This window comes from Myxocyprinus asiaticus, chromosome 19 (genome assembly GCF_019703515.2).
Source record: "Myxocyprinus asiaticus isolate MX2 ecotype Aquarium Trade chromosome 19, UBuf_Myxa_2, whole genome shotgun sequence".
NCBI lineage: Eukaryota > Metazoa > Chordata > Actinopteri > Cypriniformes > Catostomidae > Myxocyprinus > Myxocyprinus asiaticus.
In genome coordinates, this window is record NC_059362.1 from 17,444,183 (window position 1) to 17,467,518 (window position 23,336).

Genomic DNA, 23,336 nt, shown 5'->3' on the forward strand with positions numbered 1-23,336 from the left:
ATCCAAGTCTTCAGAAGAGATGTGATAGGTTGGGTGAGAAACAGATACATTTTTAAGTCAATTTTTACTATAAATTCTCCTCCCTGCTCAGTCAGTCTCCACTTTAACTTTTTCACATTGTTCTTGTTTTTGGTGATTCACATTCTTCATGCATATCACCACCTACTGGGCAGGGAGAAGAATTTTTAGCAAAAATGGACTTAAATATTGATCTTCATTTGTGCTCTGCAGAAGAAAGAGAGTCATACACATCTGGGATGGCATGAGGGTAAGTAAATGATGGGAGAATTTTCATTTTTGGGTGAACTATCCCTTTAAGTACTACATGTGGGGCCACACTTTACTCCTTTTGAGATACAATGTTCTGCATTGCATTGATTTAATTCTTGTACCTTTTAAGCCCAGCAATAGTTGTGTTCTCATTATAATGCATGATGCACAATTTTCTGAAATGTATTTGTGACTGGTGGAATATTCTGCCTGTTTGAAGTATTGCTCTACAAATGTTGATACTTTCTAGCAGGCACTATAAAAACTTGACAAAGGCTAAGCATAATTATAAATTATTTTATCATCTGTACATTCATGGTAATTTATTATTCAAAGTAACACTCTCTACATCAGGGGTTGGAATTATTAAAAAACTAACAATATTATTAAAAATGTTACTGTTTTACTATATTCCATTAATAGGCCTACTTTTAAAGCTACTAAAGTTATTCAGCCAAAAGCAGAGAGGTTTTTTCGTTTTCTTGTTATTGTTGTTTGATTAATAGCCTTTTAATGAAACACTACACTAGACAGTGGTCTATTCAGTTACATATACACTTTTTTTTATTTATTTTTTATCCCCTTTTCTCCCTAATTTGGAATGCCCAATTCCCACTACTTAGTAGGTCCTTGCGGTGGCGTGGTTACTCACCTCAATCTGTGTGGCGGAGGACAAATCTCAGTTGCCTCTGCTTCTGAAACAGTCAATCTGCGCATCTTATCATGTGGTTCACCGTGCATGACACCGCGGAGACTCACAGCATGTGGAGGCTCATGCTATTTTCCGCGATCCACGCACAACTTACCACGTGCCCCATTGAGAGCAAGAACCACTAATCGTGACCACGAGGAGTTTACCCCATGTGGCTCTACCCTCCCTAGCAACTGGGACAATTTGGTTGCTTAGGAGACCTGGCTGGAGTCACTCAGCACACCCTGGATTCGAACTCGAGACTCCAGCGGTGGTAGTCAGCGCCAATACTCGCTGAGCTACCCAGGCCCCAACAAGTACACTAGAAGTCTGACATTTTGATACAAATAAGTTTTTTGTCCCACTGTTTATATTCACTTTAGATATAACTGACTGTGTTTACCTCACCAAGATGGGCATTGGCGGAATTATGAAGTGTATTTGGTGTGTCCATCAAAGCCTTTATTTACTGAGGCCAGTGTATTTTTTTCCAGTTGTTTGCAATGGGAGCACTGTGTATTTGAAAAAAGCCAGCATTGTGACGAGGATTGTGAGTGTCTATTCCATGCTGAGCGCTGCGCACTTGGTGTTTTTTTCTGGTCGCCGAGAATTGAAAAATGTTCAACTTTGGGTAAAATGCAGCACTCGTCACTGTCACTTTTTACCCAGCCATCCAATCACAGTGGAGGAGGGGCGGGACAAATACCACACTGACAAACCATCACATCCTACTTGTACAACGACTGAACAACAATGGAGAACTTTATATTGCTTGTCTCTGAGTATTCATGTCTGTACCAGATGACATTCCCAGACTACCACAATATTAATATGAAAAATAATGCTTGAGGAACATTACGTGTTTCAGCCTAACCTTCATCCAGAGCATGGGCCAGAGCAAGTACTCTACCTTGTGCCAACATTTTTACATTCAGTATTTGCTGATAACGCAAACTATCTGCGAAATTAGGTACTTGCAAAACATTACTTCCACGGATATTCTGTATCATAGCAACCAAAGCGTCTCAGCTGAAAAAACGCTGTGCCTCCAAAGTGCTCTCAATCGCTCTCAAGCGCTCCCAGTGCGAGTGGGGCGGTTGCGTTGGACATTCACATTGGCTGCGTCTCTTCCGCAAGAAACAGCAGCACCTCTGTGCCAAAAATAGAGTTATCTCTTGGGTCCTACGCCGATTTTTTCTTTAATAAGGTCATAATAAGCTGAGGTTATTGCTGCTTCAAGGACAACAGCGGGCAGTCACGCGCACTTCATCTTCATCAGCACACTTGGTTGTGATTGGTTAATGTTGTGTCTATACTGTACACCTATATACACAGAATGGCAAAAGGTCCGGCAGTTTATTAATTCTTTACTTTATTTATTTTATTGAGTTTACTTGCATGCAGACATATAAATTGTAGTGTACTAGGTTCGGTTTGAATAATTTTGATTTGCTTTTGTGTCTTGATGACGTCATTTATTACGTAAGACATGAAATTTACATATGTAAATGAGTTGGTGTAAAGAGCTACGGCAATTCTTTAAGATGTAGAACCATATGTTTTTTTATTTTTATTTTTTTTTAATTGAACTAATGATTTAACAATTTGTATTTAACTACTAACCATTTTGCTATCACTAATACAACTTCTTAAACATTCAGACAGTGGGAGATTTCTATTTTTATTTATTTTTTGTAATTAAACTACATTATTGAACAATGACAAAGTCCAAAATTATCCTGGCAATATCAACCAGGGGTAGGCAGCAGTGTATTGTTGGGGATATATTTTTTATTATTATTTATTTTTAAACATGGATCTATATGCCTTATAATGCCTCACGTGGAGCTGTTTTGGAGATAATATATAATATATCTTATTTTTTTAACATATCTGTTGTGTGAAGCTGAACCATCAGTGTGTATTACTTGTGCCAGTGTTACTGTGTCACAATGACTTTTTGATAGTGACACCTCATCTGTTCAAATCACTTATCTCTACACTTTATTATAGATCAAGGTTTCATATGCACTCCATTCTCTCTCTCTTTCTTTCTCTCGCCCGGCTAGATCATTTCTCAATGCTCTTCTATCACTGTAGGCTGACTTTTCTTTTCCAAACGGAGAGCATGCACATGAATTGAGGTTGAGATTGTCGTAACAAATACCAACAGTCATTCAGACAGTCATAAACTCATCAGTCATTCAATTTATAGAACATCCATATGCACATAAATCCAAGATCACAAGAAAAATTAGACATCATTCACGATAGAGCTGATGTTTTTAGTGTCACCAGATGTGGAAGAATGTCGCTAAAGCAGACTATAAAAGTCGCTAAGATTGTCGTTAGTCGCCAGATGGCTATTTTACTCAATAAGGGGGTCTAAATCTAGCGACATAGTCGCTAAGTTAGCAACACTTCTTGAGGCATTCTCCACATCCTTAACAGCTGGTGCCCGATTTCTATGCGTGATTTGATTTGACAGGAGTCACAAGACTCTCGTAGCCAATCACATTGATGGATAAAAAAAAAATCAGGACAGGGAAGTAGCGAAAACAGACGGAGGGAAAATAGTACAGTAAAAGTACAGTTACAGCACTTTAAAATGTAGTCAAGAAAAAGTATAAAAATTTTAAACTACTTAAAAAAGTACAATTCCTGGGAAAACTACTTAATTACAGTAATGTGAGTATTTGTAATTCATTACTTTACACCCCTGCTAATACCATTCATCAGTTCAGTGTAGTGCTGCTTATAGTAAATATTGCTTATATCACTTAGGAAAGGAAACCATGCAAGGGAGCTTTCACGCTAGAGCTTTTGGTGTTGACCTGAGTCTGTTTGATGTGAGAGTACAGTTTGTTTGGTTGGTATGAAAGCAGTTTTACAAACAACTGTGTCTGCATAAAAAGATAGTCTGGAGTTCGGAACATGTGGTACGGTTCCAATGTTGTGGGAGCTACTTTGAAACTGTAGCTTCCCAAGCTACAAGCAACTCATAACTTAAATTAGCCAAACTACTACTTTAAAAAAAAAGAAAGAAAAAAGTAGTTTGCTACACTACATGCTACTAACATAAAGCAGCTACACTGAACCTATTTAAAGAAGAATTTTTTTTGGATGTCTAACAATTCAACACACTCTCATGGCGAAATCGTCAGGATTCATACGACTTTTTTAAATTTGGCTAATTCGTATGATATCGTGCGACTGCACTTGTTTGAATTGCTACGACTTTCACTACAGCCAATGACGTCGCTGGACATCGTTTCCTTCTAATACGCGACAATTACTTGCTTCTGTCACACACAACAGCTTCCTATCATGTTTACACACTCTACTGATTGGTTAAGTTTAGATAAGGGGTTTGGGTAAGGGCATAATATTAATACTGTAAGTATGTCCTTAATGCCTCGTGCGTGAAACTCGCGCTTCCGCATTAGACATCCAGGAATTTGTACACGGTGATGTCGTACGAGTTTATAAGAACAACATCGTGCAAGACCAAACGAAATAGCCAACATGTAAATTATATATGACTTTTCATGAGATTGGGTTGAACAATTGGATAATATCACCTGATTGTTTTAGATTTATTATATATTAAGTTGACATTCCCTTATGGAAATGAACCATGGTTTTATTACAGTGACCATAATTTAAGCATGATATTTGTAGTAAAACCAGATTAAACTACTACAAAACTAAACATTATTACTACAGTTACAGTATGGTTACTACAAAATTACCTTTAAAAATAAAATTACTGTAGTAAAATCATGATAAATATTCATTAGTGTTAAACAAACAGGGTGACAACACTGAAAATAAATGTATACTAAATATACACTAATAAATTAGAAAACACATTATTTAATATAAATGAATCTACATATAGTAATAAACAGCAGCAATATTATATTTTGATTAATAAAAGACGGCAAAGTTATTTTAAGGCTGTGCAGGCTCAAGTGAATCTGTGAATAATTTAAACAAAGTAGACAATTTACATTATTCTTCTAAAACAACCAACTTAAGAGTTACCAACTCTAAATGTAAGGGAATCATTTAATTTAACTGGCTCATTTACATGAACTGTCCGAAAGTACTGATTTACTTAAATCCATGGTTTTCAAACTGGGGGGCACCAGAGCATGTAAGGGGAGGTGCTGAGAATGATGATAAATTTACCAAGTAAAATGAGAAGATAAATAAAAGATAAATTAAACTGAATGGATTAATAGACCATAGTCCAGCTTAATAGACCATAGCTCTATGGCATTATAATACTGTTAAATGTTGAGGGCACACACATATCATGTGTGAGCGCATCCATGTATCGGTTGCTCAAGTGCAAATCTCTCCGCTCATATGTGGATTCCTTTGCACAAAATGATGCGTGCTTTCAAATATACAGTGCTATCTGAAATCTCCCTGCTCTCGCTCAGAGAGTGCATGTGCATGCTCAAAACGTGTCCTGTGCACTCACGAATCTACCAATCCCATTGTTTATAAAAATTGCAGTGCAGAAAGTAGTAGCAGACCCTTACAAAAAAATCTAGAGTTCTGGCAAACTAGCTGAAAAATGTTTCCCCTCATTATTTTCACATGAAATGAGCTTGTAATTCGCTGCAAATGTTTGCCAGAAGTTTGCAGCTCTTCGATGGTAGTGGTAAACCTGCAGCAACCCTTTGGCAACAATGGACAATTTGCCACAAGTTTGCCGCAAAGCTCATTTTCATGTAAAATAATCAGTGCCGAATTTGCGGCAAGTTTGCGGCAAATTTGCCAAGAACTCTTGTTTTTTGTAAGGGGAAAGCTGGCAAATTGTTGAGTTAGATTTTAGACAGCTAGCGCTAGCTATATAATATACGTAGAATAAAATAAGCCTTCAGGTTCAAAGCTAGCTAAGGTTTGGGTACACTATTGCTAGTAACACGGTTAATTATAATCACTGTTTAACGAAAGTACGACACAAAGCCATAAATACAGAAATATTCTTAGCTGTACTATTATGATAATTATACGAGTTAATAACATACCATTAATAAAATGTTCCTTGAAAAGCCTTGAATTGGTCAGCTCTGTTGACAGAATCTGCAAAAATTGAAGCCCTCAGTTTTTGCCATTGCGATTTTGACTGCAAAACAGTGCAGTTACAAAAATACTCAAATTAGCCCGTCTGGCACCAACAATCATGCCACGGTCGAAATCACTGAGATCAAATTTTTCCTCCATTCTGATGGTTGTTTTGAACATTAACTGAAGCTCCTGACCTGTATCAGCATGATTTTATGCATTGCACTGCTGCCACTTGATTGGCTGATTAGATAATCGCATAAATATGTAGGTGTACAGGTCTTACTAATAAAGTGCTCATTGAGTGTATAGCAGCATTAGCTTCCTCTTCAAACGTCAGTGCAGTAAAGCTATATGTAAGGTTAAATCCATAAGAGTAGATGTTTACACAAAGTGCCCTTTTATAGATCTTCATCTTAGCTGACCCTTTCATTATCATCTGATGTGCGGCTGTAGTCTCTTACTGAATATAAATCTAGAGTCAACTATTTTCTCCTGCTTGAAGCAAGCACTCCATTAGGATGTCTCTAATCCCAAATCCCACTACATACAGGTTTTCACTTGTCTGTTTATTGAAAAGCTAAAGGATCTAAGAATTAAAATGAATTTATATTTCTTTGGGGATTACATTTTCCACCCACTCTTTTTCTTTATTTTTTGCCTTTGAAAGAATGATTTACCAACATTTGTTCTCTTGTCAAAATTAATTTCCTCCCTGGCATGCATTTGATTGTGAATACAAACGTGAATATGTACGCTCACTGTATATCTTTTTCCTGTCCTCCTTATACAGCGATTGAGCCTCAAAACAACTAACATAAGATGCCTCCTCACCAAACCTTCACTAAACAAACTGTAGGATCAGAATTTCTCTCTAATACTGATATGAGTACAGAAAAAAAATCTTACAAAATAATGATGTGTTTGTGTTTTTTTAAGCTTTGCATTGATGGGTTGTTAAAGTTGTAAATTATTTTCATGATATTCTGATTAATTAATCAAATAAATTACAAATAATCACTAAAATAATCAATATTTGCTAAGAAAAGCCCCCAGTTGAAGATATTTTAAAGACATTATTGTGGCAGAGTGGTACAGCAATGGATAGACATGCCAAAAAAGTGGCTTTAGAAGTCAATATATTGTTTGTTTAATTTCCATATTATTGAACATTAGCCTATCACTGGCCTACAGTCCACAGCAATCAATTTTGCAACAATTTGACAATCTGAAGTAGACTTCAATGCTGTTCACACAGAATGCGTTCTTGCATTCCATCTGCACTATTTTTTAATTGTTGGTTTTTCAGTGTTTTCTGCCATGAGTGCCACAATTTTTAGATGCTATTTTAAAACTTTTAAAAATGTGTCTCTAGACCCCTGGATTCTGTTGCACTCTGTTTTGAATGTAAAAACACGTCCACCTTTTTTACCCATTCAGTGCTGCCTGCTCTCATTTGGTTTAGTGAGGTGCGTTGCCTTTGGCGTGATTAAATGCGTAAATTTTTTGTCACATTATTCTATAAAACTGATTGTACTTAATTAAGGTTTTAAAGTGGTAGCACTAGATATTACAAGTTTATAAATAGTTGAATTTCAGAACCAAAAGACACAGTCAGGTGACTGTGCCTTTTATCTGAGCCATGGATGCCGCTGGCTACTTCTGAGTGTAATGAGAATAGGTCAGTGAAAAGCTTCAGGCCTGATAATATACTGTATAAACGCGTCAGTATCAACAGCACAAACAGCTCTACCATGGACACAGCATGAACACTGCATCAAACAGCAATCTTAATTTTAGTCTTTATTTTAATACTTGCTGAGGCTGTCAGCAGATTTTGAATGGGGCAATACGGTACCATTTCTGTTAATTGCTCAAGAATCAGCTGATTTGACAGTCTCAAAATGGCTTAATATAAATATCTGACTGTTATATTGGTATATCAGTTCGTAGGCCTATTAAAATTCACTATCCATGTAAACATGCACTCACTGAGCACTTTATTAGGAAGACTGTACTAATACTGTTTAGGGCCTCCCTTTGATTTCAAAACAGCCTCAATTCTTCGTGGCATGGATTCCACAAGATGTTAGAAAAATTCCTTTGAGATTCAGGTCCATGTTGACATGATTGCATCACGCAGTTTCTGCAGATTTGTCAGCTGCACATTCATGCTGCGAATCTCCCGTTCTACCACATCCCAAAGGTGTTCTATTGGATTCAGATCTGGTGACTTGGAAGGCCACTGAAGAACAGTGAAATCATTGTCATGTTCATGAAACCAGTTTGAGATGACTTTTGCTTTGTGACATGGTGCATCATCATGCTGGAATTAGCCATTAGAGCATGAGTAAATTGTGGTCATGAAGGGATGCACATGGTCAGCAACAATATTCAAATAGGCTGTGGAATTCAAGCGCTGATGGAAAGCATTGCCAAGAAAACATTCCCCACACCATTACACCAACGCCACAAGCCTGGACTGTTGACACAAGATAGGCTGGATCCATGGATTCATGCTGTTGGCTCAAATTCTGACCCTACTATCTGTGTGCCTTAGCAGAAATCAAGATGCATCAGACCAGGCTATGTTTTTACAATATTCAACTAAACAGTTTTGGTGAGGCTGTGCCCACTGCAGCCTCAGTTTTCTGTGGAACCCAGCGTGGTCTTCTGATGTTGTAGCCCATCTGCCTCAAGTTTTGACGTGTTGTCAAAGATGCTGAGACGCTATTCTGCTCACTATAATTGTACAGAGTGGTTATCTGAGTTACCGTAACCTTTCTGTCAGCTCGAACCAGTCTGGCCATTCTCCGTTGCCCTCTATCATCAGCAAGGCATTTTCATCCACAGAACTGCTGCTCACTGGATGTTTTTTGTCTTTGGCACCATTCTGAGTAAACTCTAGAAACTGTTGTGTGTGAAAATCCCAGGAGATCAGCTGTTACAGAAATACTCAAACCAGCCTGTCTGGCACCAAAACATTCTGATGGTTAATGTGACATTAACTGAAGCTCCTGACCTGTATCTGCATGAATTTATGCATTGCGCTCATGCATGGCTGATGAATAAGTAGGTGTACAGGTGTTCCTCACAATTAGCACCGAGATCACTCTCCTCTCTAGTAATTTGGCTCATAGTCTTAATAGTGAGTATTTGACTAACTGGGGCCCAGGTCATGAAGCAGACAAACTGGTTTATCCGAACGTCTGCTAGCTGCCTTGAGACATCACACAGGTCACATAAACTACAACACATAGAGACTGTATCACCTAGATATCATATAGTGTCTGTTCCCCGAACTACCAAACACAAACCCCTCATTAAATAATTTAGAAAAAATTTGATTAAGGTCAAACTTAAAAAAAAAAAAAACAGAACAAATAAATTGAAGATAAACATCATATAAAGGTAGGGCTACTTAATCTGTCATATGGAGTTGATGTTGATACTATAGAAATTCTACCACAAAGCGATGACATCTCAGATCATTTTCTCGTCTCTTGTTTGCTGCAATCAGCTAATGTCACTCAATCTACACCACGTTATCGTTCAGGTAGAACTATTCTTTCGACCACTAAAGATAGCTTCCCTAATAATCTTCCAAAATTGTCTAACATACTCAGTAAGCCAAAAAGTCTAGAAGAACTTGATGTAATAACAGAAAATATAAATACAGTCATCTCTAGCACTCTTGATAGTTTCGTCCCCTTTTGATTAAAGAAAATTCAAGAAAAAAGCCCTGCACCATGGTACAATGATCACACTCATGATCTCAAGAGAGCAGTTCGGAAAATAGAGTGCAAGTGGAAGAATACAAAATTAGAGGCATTTCGCGGTGCACTGTCATAGGTCATGAAGAGCTAACAAATCTTATCAAAAAATCAAAAGCCACAACATATTTGTTAAATCCAATACCCTGTAATCTCAGAACCTCTTCTTAATATTATCAACTCCTTGCACTGTTCGGGACGCAGACACACTCAGTTTAAGTCTAGCATAAAGACTCATCTATTTAGCCAGGCATACACCTAATTTATCCATCAACTCACAATTAGGCTGCTTTAGTTAGGTCTGCCACTATATCTATAACTCTGCGTAAAATTGAATGGCATCTATGCTAATATTATTCTATTTGTTTCCATGTCTCATATCCTGAGGTTACCAGAGCCGGCCAGATCCAGCTCCATTCCTGCTTGGTGTCGGACTCCACTGCTACTTGTCTCTGAGTGATGACGACTAATAGCAGCTGATACTAGCCAGACATCACTTCAATCTTTTACGATGGACTTAAAAGGACATACTGATGCCAACTACAACTGTAAGACATTGGATACTTCATATGCCACTGCCTGAACCTTGGATTTAGGATAGACCTCACTGAAATGACCTGCCGGTTGAACTGCGATGCACCTCATTAATCTCTGCCTGCATCACCTTTGTCTAGTGATGGACTACACTCTTGAAATGGAATACATATACTATCATTTAACTGCCAACAAAAGCCTTCATCAGCCAAATAACAAAGGACAATGCATCAATGTGAACTTCTGCAGTTAATCCAGGATGGACTTCAAAGACATTAGTCATTCATCTTGCAGTTCATAACACTTAACACTTACTTAGTTTAAAAATGTTAAACCATGACTTACACTACACACAAATAACTAATATTGATATTATATTCATGCTATTTAGCTAGAGGGGAACTGGCCCCCACAGTGAGCCTGGTTTCTCCCAAGGTTATTTTTCTCCATTAACCAACATCTTATGGAGTTTTGTGCTCCTTGCCACAGTCGCCTTCAGCTTGCTCACAGGGGTTCTAAATACAATTATTGTTTAATTTTTTAATTATTTAATTTTTATACACAATTTACAATCATATTTAATCAAACTACACAACGATCACTTTAAGACTTTATAGATATTACAGTTTAATTTTTTGTTAATGCATGATTTTCTGTAAAGCTGCTTTGAAATGATGTACTGTATGTTGTGAAAAGCGCTATACAAATAAAAATGTCTTGACTTCACTGCGTTCTGAGAGTAAAAGTTTTGACGCTTTCTGTGTTATGTGAGTCCAAAGACTAGATCCAAGCAAACCATTTGTTGTTTAATAATGTCTCTTTTAATATCCTTTCCATTCTCTACAGTCAGTTATTTATCAAAAACAACAAAAGAAACATTTAATTTTAATTACATAGCATGGATGCTGTAAAGAAGCCATTCAACTAAACACTACTGTCAAAGTTCCTGCCACAGGTCTTAAAGAGACAGTACCATTTTAGCACTTGTTCTACATAAAATACTTGTAAATAGTACAAATTAGGCATGTAAACAACAAACATGTAACAATATACTGTATATCTGCAATGTATATGCAATTTCAATAGATCATGTTTGTTGATGTAATACATGGACTATATTTAAAACTATATTAAAATGTCACTAAAATTATGAAAATGAATGATAAAATTCAATTTGTAAAACTGATACTCTATGTCCGTAATTTAACAAGTTAGAAATTCCCCTGTATAATAAATAACAGCATTAGCTGAAAGAGAATTTCTTTCATACTGTACAGTATGTAAGCAAAATGGACATTATAACTGAAATATACCCAAATTAATTTAAATTAAAAGCCAAATTGAAATCAAATCATGTTATCGTGATGTATCGCGATATATTGAATCGTGACGTGTAAGGTATTGTGAGGTGGTTGGTGATACCCAGCCCTTTACCACACTGAGGAGGCGTTTTTGACAGCGAAAACTGAGCTTTTAAAAAATGCTCTCTGCAGTAGATACATTTGAAAATGCTGTCTTCGTGTTGTAGTGTGGACAGGGGAAATGGAGATATCTAAAAACAATGTTGTATTTGTTGTCATGTGACGCAGTAATGTGATTCATTCAACCCAAAACAATCAAGACAATGTTTTTCACTTTGATAAAGTTGTTAAAGATAAATGTTACTTTGTACAGCCTTCACATTGCATTCCTTCAAAGACGATGGGAAGTTCACTCGGAATTGCTGTTCAGGGATGGAACACAAGAACAATTGCGTTTCAGACCATACATGGAACGGCTATTTTTCACATGCGCAGTCAGGGGATTTAAGAGTTTTCATATATTTCTGTGTAGATGAGCAACTTTTGGAAAATGCTTGAAAACGGCAGTGTGGATGGTGAGCGTTTAGAAAACGAAAATGCAGTTTTCAAATGTATCTTGATTAATACGGATGTAGTAGCCTTAAATGCATCAATGAGTAAATGTTTACACGATAAAACCTGTTGAGCAAACATTTGCAAAGTCAGGTGTGTAAAACACAGTTAACAACCTGTTACACCTGCAAAACAAATGCAGTCATAGCAACTTTTTTTCTTTATATGTCATCTGAATTGGACAACAGAACACTACATAGTTGGAAGTTAGAGATATCAAATTTCTCACATCAGAATTGAATGGAACACAGCTATAATGAATGTGTGCATGGCAATTTCCCATTAATCCAATAATATGAAGCCCAATCAAAACTTTTAATGAAGTATTGTTTGATGTCTGGCAATGTTTATTATAGTACCCTTTGGAGACCCACTAGAGTGCAACCATGGATGCTTATGAAGAAAAATCATTAAAGTGAATGTACAGTGACTCAGTGTAGAACAATGGTATTAGCAAAGTATGCATCAGTGTATATACAAAGATTAAATCTTTTCATCTACATGTCCCCTTGGAAAAGTTGGAGAGTGTTAGAAGTCGTTGTTGTGGGTGTGAAGTGTTTGGCTTGGCCATGGCTAGTAGGTGGCTAAAGTGCAAGAATATTGGTCATGTTCCTGATGTTCACAGCTAGGATTAGCTGGTGTCTCCCATGGGGCTGGAAATACGTTATAACACAAATCAACACTCACAGTGAAATGCATCTCTAGAGCACAGATCCAGCTCCTAAGTGCTCGCACAAATACATATACAAACACACACCAACACACACAGAGTAGGCTCATACAAAAACCTACGACTTCTATAAATAAAAGTGATATATATTAAAAGAAGTTGTACCTTTTTATATCTTATGATTTTTCCATCTCGTACAAATTATTATGAGCTGTCATTAGACTTAAGATGTTGAATCAATCTCATCCATCCATGATTAAGATTACTTGTATTGAAGAATTTAAATGCTTTAGTGTTCTTCTTATCAGGACAGAAAATGGCACGTCTTTGCTGGCTAGGTAACATAGCTGTGAGTTTATGAGTTTGTATATGAGTCATACAGCGCCTGCTCTATAAAGGGCAGGCTCTGTGTGGCTCATTCCAGTAACAGACATTTTCGCCCTGCTTCAGAACAGGAAGTGACCCATGTCTGGTCATAGGAAATCAGTGGGAAGTTTCTGGGTGAGCTGACCCTTTTATTAAGGTGGGCCCAAAACTCTTTTTGACATTCTTGAAAATTGTGACTTGTTTGATTTATCGTGTGTGTATGCAGCTTGTAGAAAAAGCAATACCCACATAAATGTCATATTGTAATTGCATTTTTTTTTTTTTTTTTTTTTTATCTCTCTCATGTAATGTGTAATGTTTCTCTCTTTACTGTCTTTTCTCTTTCTGGTTGTTAAAGGAATAGTTCACCCAAAAATTATCATTATTGCCTCATTTTCTTACCTTTCTGCCATCTCAAATTATATGACTTTCTTTCTTGCATTTTACGGACAAAAATCAAGCATAGCCTCAGCTTGCAATCAGCTGATGCTCAGCATATCATGACGTCTGTCAATACAGTTCAGAGTCAGACCCCCCCCCCCCCCCCCGCTTTACTTACCATTGACATGCTGGGCTCAAATTAAGTACATCTTTTCCTGGGTAACAATGATATTCTGATCCAACAGCCGTATCCGGAGAAGTTAGCATCTAGACAACAACACCATATCTGTGTTTTTACTGGTCCACAGAGAATTATTGATTGAGCCTCAACATTTAAGTTTTCAACTATGGAGTTAATAACTTGCTTGGCTAGCATCCCGAACTTTGTATGATTACATAGACTCTTAACCATCCAGACTTGTAAGGCCACAACCAGTTCTACACTCTTAGAAGCAAAGGTTCCATATAGAACCCTAAAGGGTTCTATCGCTCGCTTCATATTTGGAACCTCTAAAAGGTATATAGAATATATAGAACCTTTTAAGGGTTCCCAAAATGCAACCATAAAATGTAGTTTTTGTTTAGTTTTTAAATTATTTTTTTGCTTTATTACCAGAAGAACGTTTTATGGATATGGGAATTGAATAGTCCATATACTATATCACTAAGAAAGTGAAATAACCATATAAAAGACATTTAAGTATTATTAAGTAAAGCATCTTTAATAGTTTGTATTTACAAAAACACAAGCAATAATTAACACAATTAATAATGCAATAGTTATGAGAGTTGACTTAATAAATCCACACGTTTGTAATAAGCTAAAAGTTCATTAGTAGTAATATTATTTATATAAAAATCATAAACATTAAATCATTTAACATTAACCATAAGTTAACCATAAGTAAGATTAATAAACAAGTAAAAAACTAAGTAAAAATAAATAAAAGCAAATGACCTATGAAAAGCCGTTAAACAATCTGAGCAGATACAGAATCATTTTGTTGCCACTGGTCTGACAAACTGAGTGTGATCTTTTGGATACAACAAATCAAACAAAACTTCACTTAAGCTATCTCCATGTCATCAGTTTGATGCGACTCTCTGCACTCTCTGAGGGGTCTGGACACCATATGAATGATCAGATTGAGGATGGATGTGCTGATCCTTGTAAGTATGTGAAACATTTAATAGACCTGCTATCAGTATGCAGAGTAATTAAAAATATAGGAATTGGTATCTCTCTAAATTTTATCTTTTTTTAAATTAATTTCTCCCCAATTTGGAATGCCCAATTGCCACTACTTAGTAGGTCCTCGTGGTGGTGCGGTTACTCACCTCAGTCCGGGTGGCGGAGGACAAGTCTCAGTTGCCTCCGCTTCTGAGACAGTCAATCCACGCATCTTATCACGTGGCTCGTAGTGCATGACACCGCAGAGACTCCCAGCATGTGGAGGCTCATGCTACTTGCCGTGATCCCCGCACAACTTACCACGCACCCCACTGAGAGCGAGAACCACTAATCGTGACCACGAGGAGGTTACCCCCTGTGACTCTACCCTCCTTAGCAACCGGGCCAATTTGGTTGCTTAGGAGACCTGGATGGAGTCACTCAGCACACCCTGGCTTCGAGCTCGCGACTCCAGGGGTGGTAGTCAGCGTCAGTACTCACTGAGCAACCCAGGCCCCTCTAAATTGTATCTTAAAATTTACATGAACAGGAGTGTTGTGTTTTATCTATACGAAGATGTTCAAACTAGTAATGCTGCACTCCAGAGCCACTGCAAACAGATTAACCATTATTTAGTATCATAAAAACCTTAACGCAATGCAAAATAATGAGCAATAATCATTTTTTATTTTTTTATTTTATGACATTGTTTATGTCATTGTTTTGAAGTCAAATGTCCCCTTTGACTTCCACTTCTCATGGCTCTGATTATGCTGGTGGACAGAACTTCAGAAGTGCTCAGGTGAAGGTCTTTGCTAAAACCCATGTTAAATTATTATGGCATCTTCAATAAAAAATACATAATTTTCATATTTTTAAGACAATAAAACTACAAACACCAAATACTCACAAGCTGAGAAATTTAAACATTCCCATCACTTCCACTCTTTGACTTTGGACATTTGACATATTCACACTCTTAAATAGAGATTAATTTATCTCTTTATATCAGTGCAGTTAGTTTAATTCAATGCTGTGATGTGCTCCTGTAAACTTGTTTTGTGTTTTCCCATGTTTTCTAGATGGAAAGAAAATTAAATTATAACAACCTGGTATCAGGATCACTGACGTGCACAGAACGGGGTCTACAGGGGCGCAAGCCCCTGCCCCTTTTGTTCACAAATCTAAAGGTGCCCTTCACAAATGTAAAGGTGCCCTTTTAAGCAGAGGTGCCTTTAAGAGCGCAGAGATTTAAGCAGATATAAGCCGCTCAACAACTATTGACAGCAGATTTCTCTTCATACTCTGTCCATGTCCTTTCGCCCCTACCCCTGCTAAGGTCTGATCAGGATTACTAGTCAATCCACAACAGAGATTTTAGTGATTCAAGTTTGAAATTACTAACCTCTAGGTGGAGAGTATTGCAGGCCTGGACGAAACAGTTTTGTCGACATTTATTATTTGTGCTTGCTGAAATAAATGTGTAAGTCATAAATAACAAGGTGTTGTCAAAATAAATAAAAATAAAAAAATTAATCAACAGTTTAATTTATTTCTCTTACTTACCAAGGTAACGTCACCCTCAAGCTTTCAGGATGCTCGCGCGTTTTGATTGCTCACGCGAGTTGTGCGCATCTTAAATGCACCTTTGCGCTATGTAGATAGGAGGGAAAAAATAACCATAGACTGTATATTAATACTAAGATAAACCTGTCGTCTAAAAGAGAAAGTACATTGGATCTGATCTTTTTTCATTTATCCTTTTCTAATCAAACCCAAAGCTGTACAAGTACATTGTAAATGTTTATTTTTTCTGCAGTATGAAATGCAAAAGTAATGTAGTGTAGTGTTCAAAACTATTTATAAACAAAACTTTCAATAATGTAATTTATGCATAAACATACATACATACTCACATTAAGCAATTGTCAAACCAAAGAACCCTTTTGTGGAAAAGGGGTTCTTTTTTCTGTAAATCTTTGTAAATAGAACTTTATTTTGCATTAAGAATTCTTTGGAGCTGAGTAAAGAACCCTAGGGTTCTATATAGAACCTCAAAGAACATTCTTTTCTAAGAGTGCACCTCCGCCCTATATTTGAAGATGAATCACTGAGAGACCTGCCGACATTCCCGAGCCTCATCTCTCCAAGATCCACGGCCTCCGCTACTGCGGGCCTCAAAGCAGCTCTGGATTGCATTGATAACCGCTCTCAGCTGCCTTTTCTCCTCAGTTACTTGCTTAGATCCTCACAGGTATTGTCAGTTTTGTTTCATAATTCTTTTGTGCTCTATAAGGCTTATTTGTTGAGGCGTGTATGGGGATAGGATACATGTAATACATGAGGAACGCAAGTACACTTTTATGAATATACTATGCCTTTACGGCAAAACAAAAGCAGGTATATTCATATATTTAAAGGATTGAATTGATCTGGCATCACTTCTGGTCACCATGCTTGTGCTGCTCTCTGTGTGCATCTTTTTCACATACTCCTCCTCTATAAGCCTTTTTTAGGCCTTCAGGTACCAGGTAAAGCAGATGGCGACAGATAAGTTATTGCGGATAAGAGATGCCTGTTTTATGGGGGATAATTAACTGGACTTTTTTTTTAATCTGGTTTATTTCTTCCAAATGCCTCAATTTAGATTTTAAGTATAAACAGATTTTGAATCTAATTTAGATTCAGGCTGCATATACAAACTGCGCTTTGATCCATGTTTGGATAATATTGCATTTCCTTTTATAATGATCAAGTCAAGTCTTTTTGCACTTAATTTGTCATTACCGACGCTGCTCCCTGTGGGGGTGGATTTTTAATCCTCTTTTGCATTACATATTTTCCTTTATCATGCTCATTTATTGTTAATCTATATTTATGATTGTATTTTTATTTTTTTTATTTTAATCAATTATATTCCTTATTACATATACATATAATATGTATGTTATCTGAGAGGTGACTAAGGGGTCTTAGTAACAGTAATGCAGTAACAGTGATAATTAATTTAGCCCGGATCCCAGAGAATATATGCATTTATAATGTACTGAATTTATTAATATATATATATATATATATATATATATATATATATATATATATATATATATATATATATATATATATAAAATCAACCATCAATTAACCATTTGATTTACTCTTTATTACATCAGATCTCAATGAATGTAGAGATTTCATGGCATGATTGTTATTTTTACTTAAATATTATTGTTGTTGTTTTCTTTCATGGTCTGTAAAAGCAACCGTTGATATATTTTATACAGTATTTTTAATCATTAATAATTTATGTATATTTTAACAACTTTTGAGTATTACTAATTACATTTTCCTTAGAGTCATCCTGTATTCCAGTATTTTGCAGATGGTGAGGCCTGCATTCCAACCTAGGCCATGGAAAGGCTGCGGTAAATATAATTCAAGACCTACCCTGTCTAAATTATCTATTTGCAGCCTTGTCTATAGTTTATTTTTAACATGTGACTCTACCGTATCGACATAATGGGAACTTCAGAAAGAGGAGTATTTACAACTGATAGCTAACCTCTGACACCTGCATAGAAGTCTGCTAAACCTATGACGAGACCTTGATTATTTTGAGAATTTTATGGGAACCTAATTATTTTTTGCGTGAATGTGGATATAGAATATGTTTTTAAGCTCCTGAGACCCGAGCATGACTGCTGTGTGCATTTTCATACCCTTTTTTGATTTGTAACTAGTAGCACCTAATAATAATAAAACAACAACAACAACAACACAAAAAACCCCATATTTTCCTAAAAATTAATGTCCACATATGTGGAGAGCAGGACTAATTTGTGGAATTTTAAATGATACCAAGCTATAGAAAGTCATCAAATTGTTTATGATGTTTCCAGGAGTGTTGGTTATTCATGTTTTTGAGACATTACAGACATTACATCAGAAATTAACATAATTAATTCTGATTCAAAGTAATGGCCAGCTTCATCTAATCACTGCCAACCATGTTAAAATAAAATTATACATTATAAATTCTGATTCTATGTACTGATCACCATTGTCCCATATCTGCCAAACATGTTGTGTAGTCCAAACATCATCTGCAGCCTGAAACTGAACCTTTGACCGGATGCTAGGAGTGAATGCACTTGGCTGCATAGGAAAGCTATAGGATGCTCCCTTGCTCCCTATTTAGTGAATGACTTAACCTCCAGGGCGCTGTCTAACTGCACTGGTCTCAGAACAGTTTCAAATGCACCTTATTTTCTTCCTAAATCTGTAAAAAGCCTCTGAAAGCAACATTTTCCAGCTTTTGGATACATCCATTGATTCTCAATGTGCTAATGCACAATGAATATAGCATATTTTAAGGAAAATGAGCCTATCGACCATGTACATGGACGATAGGCTCATTTTCCTCATTTTAACAGCTTGCTGTTTAATGATAAATCATTGACATTTTTTAAAAAGCAAATCAGATGAAACTTGAGACTCTACTCTTTTGACTCAAACAGGTTGTAATTAAAAACCTTGATGAGGTTTCTTACCAGATGTAGTTTTGTTGCAGTTTCTCCCTAAGACAAACTCAGCTCAGAACGTTGCCATGTTGTTTTGTTACATGATGCATTGCTTTGAAAGTTTAACAATTTAATGACAGCCTAGACTCTCCTGAACTGAGATCAATCGGTTTAAATAAAATGAATTCATGCATAGTCTATTATGAAGCCAAAATGTAATGTCCATGCATGTGGATGCAGCGTCTCAAGAGGTTAATTAACATATAATCTCAGAAAAACCTTTAAAAATGTGATTTTTGCATTTGACTATAACTGATGTATCTTATGTTAAAGAGGTCTTCACTTCTAACTTCCACTCTGTTCATGTATGTTGAAACTGCAGAGAACAATAGCGACAGAAAATGATCTCCAATTGATTGAAATATGACTACGCATGGTTTATTGTTCATTAACTATATTGTGGACCAAGCTGTTTTCCCCTACATCCCTAAAGATATTTAATGATCAATAATTTGCTACTATGTGGCCAATACCTTTCCTCTAATTTTATATCGACTGCTCTGCTAGCATATCTGTAGAATCACTGTAGTAGCCTACATTCTTGTGATCAAGGCCCCAGCAACATTTTAACTTCCCTATTCTAATAGAGGGCATGGTGCATCATGTAGTTGTGTAGTACTGTCTAGATTCAATGGGCCCTTTTTTAATTTTTGCAATTCTAAATTGTTACGTGTAAACTAATAACATTATACTTTCTATTATATTACCCTAGAAAGCTACCACAGCTGCGATGAGGTTTCTAATACACGTGCTAAAGAAGTGACAGAAAATGTGGCATCTTTCTCGCTTCCAATCCCCACAATCCATCTCTCTCTATTTTTTCCTTTATGGAAAGTTTTTGAACTTATGCATGCCTTGATAATAATCATCCCGAAGGAGAGAATCAAGTGTTCAGGATCCTGGTTTGTCTCTCTTCTCCGCTGTTTGCCGGATGCCCAGATATCTGAGTTTACGAACTAATGCATACCTGATGATACGCATCATGGAGAGGAGAAAGTCAGAGGTCAGGGTCAAGGTTTGCCGGTTTTCCGGACTCTCCCTAGTGCTGTTTAATGCTCACTTTGTTGCATCAGAGCAGCAACAACTGCTGTGAACAACGCCTTCAAGCTCTTGGCCAATAGTTTTCTGTTGTATACTAACAATGTTATGTTCATGCCGGACATTTAGTCGCTCAAGCAGTGGAATCTGGCTGAGGCTTGGCTCTTCTCCCTTAGGACATGATTTGTTTGATCTGTCAGGAAACTCTGCTGACATTGCCTTGGCTATAACCAACACACTCGAATAAGCTTCAGAATTACTTTAATTGGACTCTTGGAAACTCTGAACTCTGAGAAACTCTGGACTTAAAAAACAAAACACTCTGCAGGGTGGTGACCCTCCAAGAGCAAATTGCATAGCTGTGCTCTAAATGCTCTACAGTATGCCATTGCTTATATTCAAACAAGTTTTAACTGCTTGTATCCTTGCTATAGAAGTGCATGCTTCCCTGATCTGATTAACCTTATTAGTAGGGTTGCATGATTTTGACAAAAATCATAATTGTCAATTATTGCCCTTGATATTGTAATCAGGATTATTAATATCGATTAAAAGATTAAGTTACCGTGACATCACAAAGTAAGCAACTGCGTGGTTCTTCAGAGAAGCAGATTTTAATGGTGGATATGAGCTGCGCTCCAGTTTTTTAAAGCATCTTTTAAGCATTAAATATTGTAATAATGTTTGTTAATGTTAGACCTAATAAAAGTTATTTTAAAGGGATATCTATGGTATAGAAGAAATATATGTAGTTTTTTCTGAACTATTGACAAAACCAATTTTTACTTGTTTCAATATCTGTGACAGTAACAGGTTGATAAATATACATCCTCACACATCACACTTCAGCCTGAGAAAGGTGGCATAAAATCAAGAACTACCATCAAACATGCAATATGTCTCTTTTTGCTTAAATTATTGGTCCACGTACAGTAAATAATATGACATATTCAATATTCAAACGTATTAACAGCCAATTTAAATGACCAAATTGCGTACTGCGTTCAGTATGTGCTGTGGTGGCGAGATTGCTCATTCATCCCGTTAGATTTTCAATGGTGATTTTGTTCATGTAAGATCATCGTTAGATCTTATTTGGCCTCAGTGGTTGCACTTTGGAAATTAAAAACAGCGATTCATTAAAAATTGAAATTTACAAATAGCAGCTGCCGGGCAAATGGGTCTTATTAGAACAGACACGATAATAATGACTGTGATTCATAAAATATACCATTCAAGCCATATTCCTTATGTTGGCAACACCTTCAAAACAAGCTGAGAATAGTTAAACTGAATTACTTTATTGCTATTTTATACAAATCAAATTCACATTGGCCTACTTATAAACATGACAAAACTAAACTGTTAATACATTTTTAAAAAATTGTACACAGAAATCGAGCAACGAGACAAACTCTCCAATTACAATGACTGCTGTCACTCACTGCAGGTTTATACTGTTTGAGAACCGCAGTTCAGTGTAAGCTCACTGATGCTCCAAAAAGAGTTCTGCACTCTTGCAAATGCTCTCATTAAAAACGAAGATGTCTAATCAGCATAATAAACCAATTATTTACACTGTCTATGCCTTGATTAGAACAGGAGCATTTTAGTTTTGTCGTGTTGCTCGTTTGCGGTGTATTTACCATCTATGTTGTAAGCGACTGGCACAACATTCAATTCATCAAAAATAATTCTAAAGTTTCTAAATTTTTGTGTTCACTACGAACAGAGGTGGAACATAAAGCTAGCATCTGGGCATCAGACTGTTTAAAACTTGCGCATTAGGATCAGTTGTCATCACTGATAGGATGGAGGACTAATTTAAGTGTCTCTGATTGGCTATTGCCATTTTATTGCTCAACGGACATGTCTGTGATTGGTTGGAATACTCAACTGCTGCAAAAACACATAAATAGAAACTAGTGACGCAACAGGAGCAGACTTAAATTCAAAGATTTAATCATCAGTTTTCACGATTACATAATTGAAATTGGTTTTTCGATTAATTGTGCAGCCCTACTTATCAGTGCTCTTTAGCAACATGCTTGTTGCCTACAGACACAGCTGCCTTTACTTGTTACTGCCTGGGTTGTTTGCCTTCCCAATTAGGTCTCAATTTACTTAAGGGTTACTTGTAGGCCCTATAATATTCAAGGTTTTTTGCTTAGCTAAATTGGTAGTCTATTTTTTTCCGATCTGTTTCTCTGACCTTTAAGTATGTATAATAATAATAATAATAAAAAAACACATTACTCCACTAGTTTCTCCTCTGTTGAGCATCAAATGCTCAGGGATATATTGAGTAGTAAGGTTAAAATATTGACCTTAATAATAGATCTTATTTTTAAGTCACACGACTTCCTCACAGAGAAGTGTGTTAGTCACTAGTCTTGTTAAGCTGCGCAGAGCAATGTGCATAGGGCACTATACAACTCTTGCATTATTTGGTTTAATAGCAATATGCTGTTGCTAACTCATCTGGTGCTAAACTATGTATCTAATTGAGTTTACTGCTGCATAGGTATCTGTTCTTGAAGTGTCAATTACAGTATTTCATATACAGTTTAGGTCTGTTTTCGTCATGCCGCAATTATATATTTTGGGTACATGCTTAGCCGTTGCAATCTCTGACATGTCTGTTACTTCCTTCAGTGTATAATGTCCTAACATTTTGAATAACAGTTTCATGTTGCTAAGAAGGCCAAAGTAAGTTATTAATGTAATTTATATTATCAAATCATTGCCATTACAATATCAAGATAATAATCTGCACTAGGTTTGGTCAGCTCTACCAAGTAATAGACATGCTTCTTCGTTTTATCTTTTCAGCTAATGGCAACATGCTGGTTACCATAAGCTCCTAT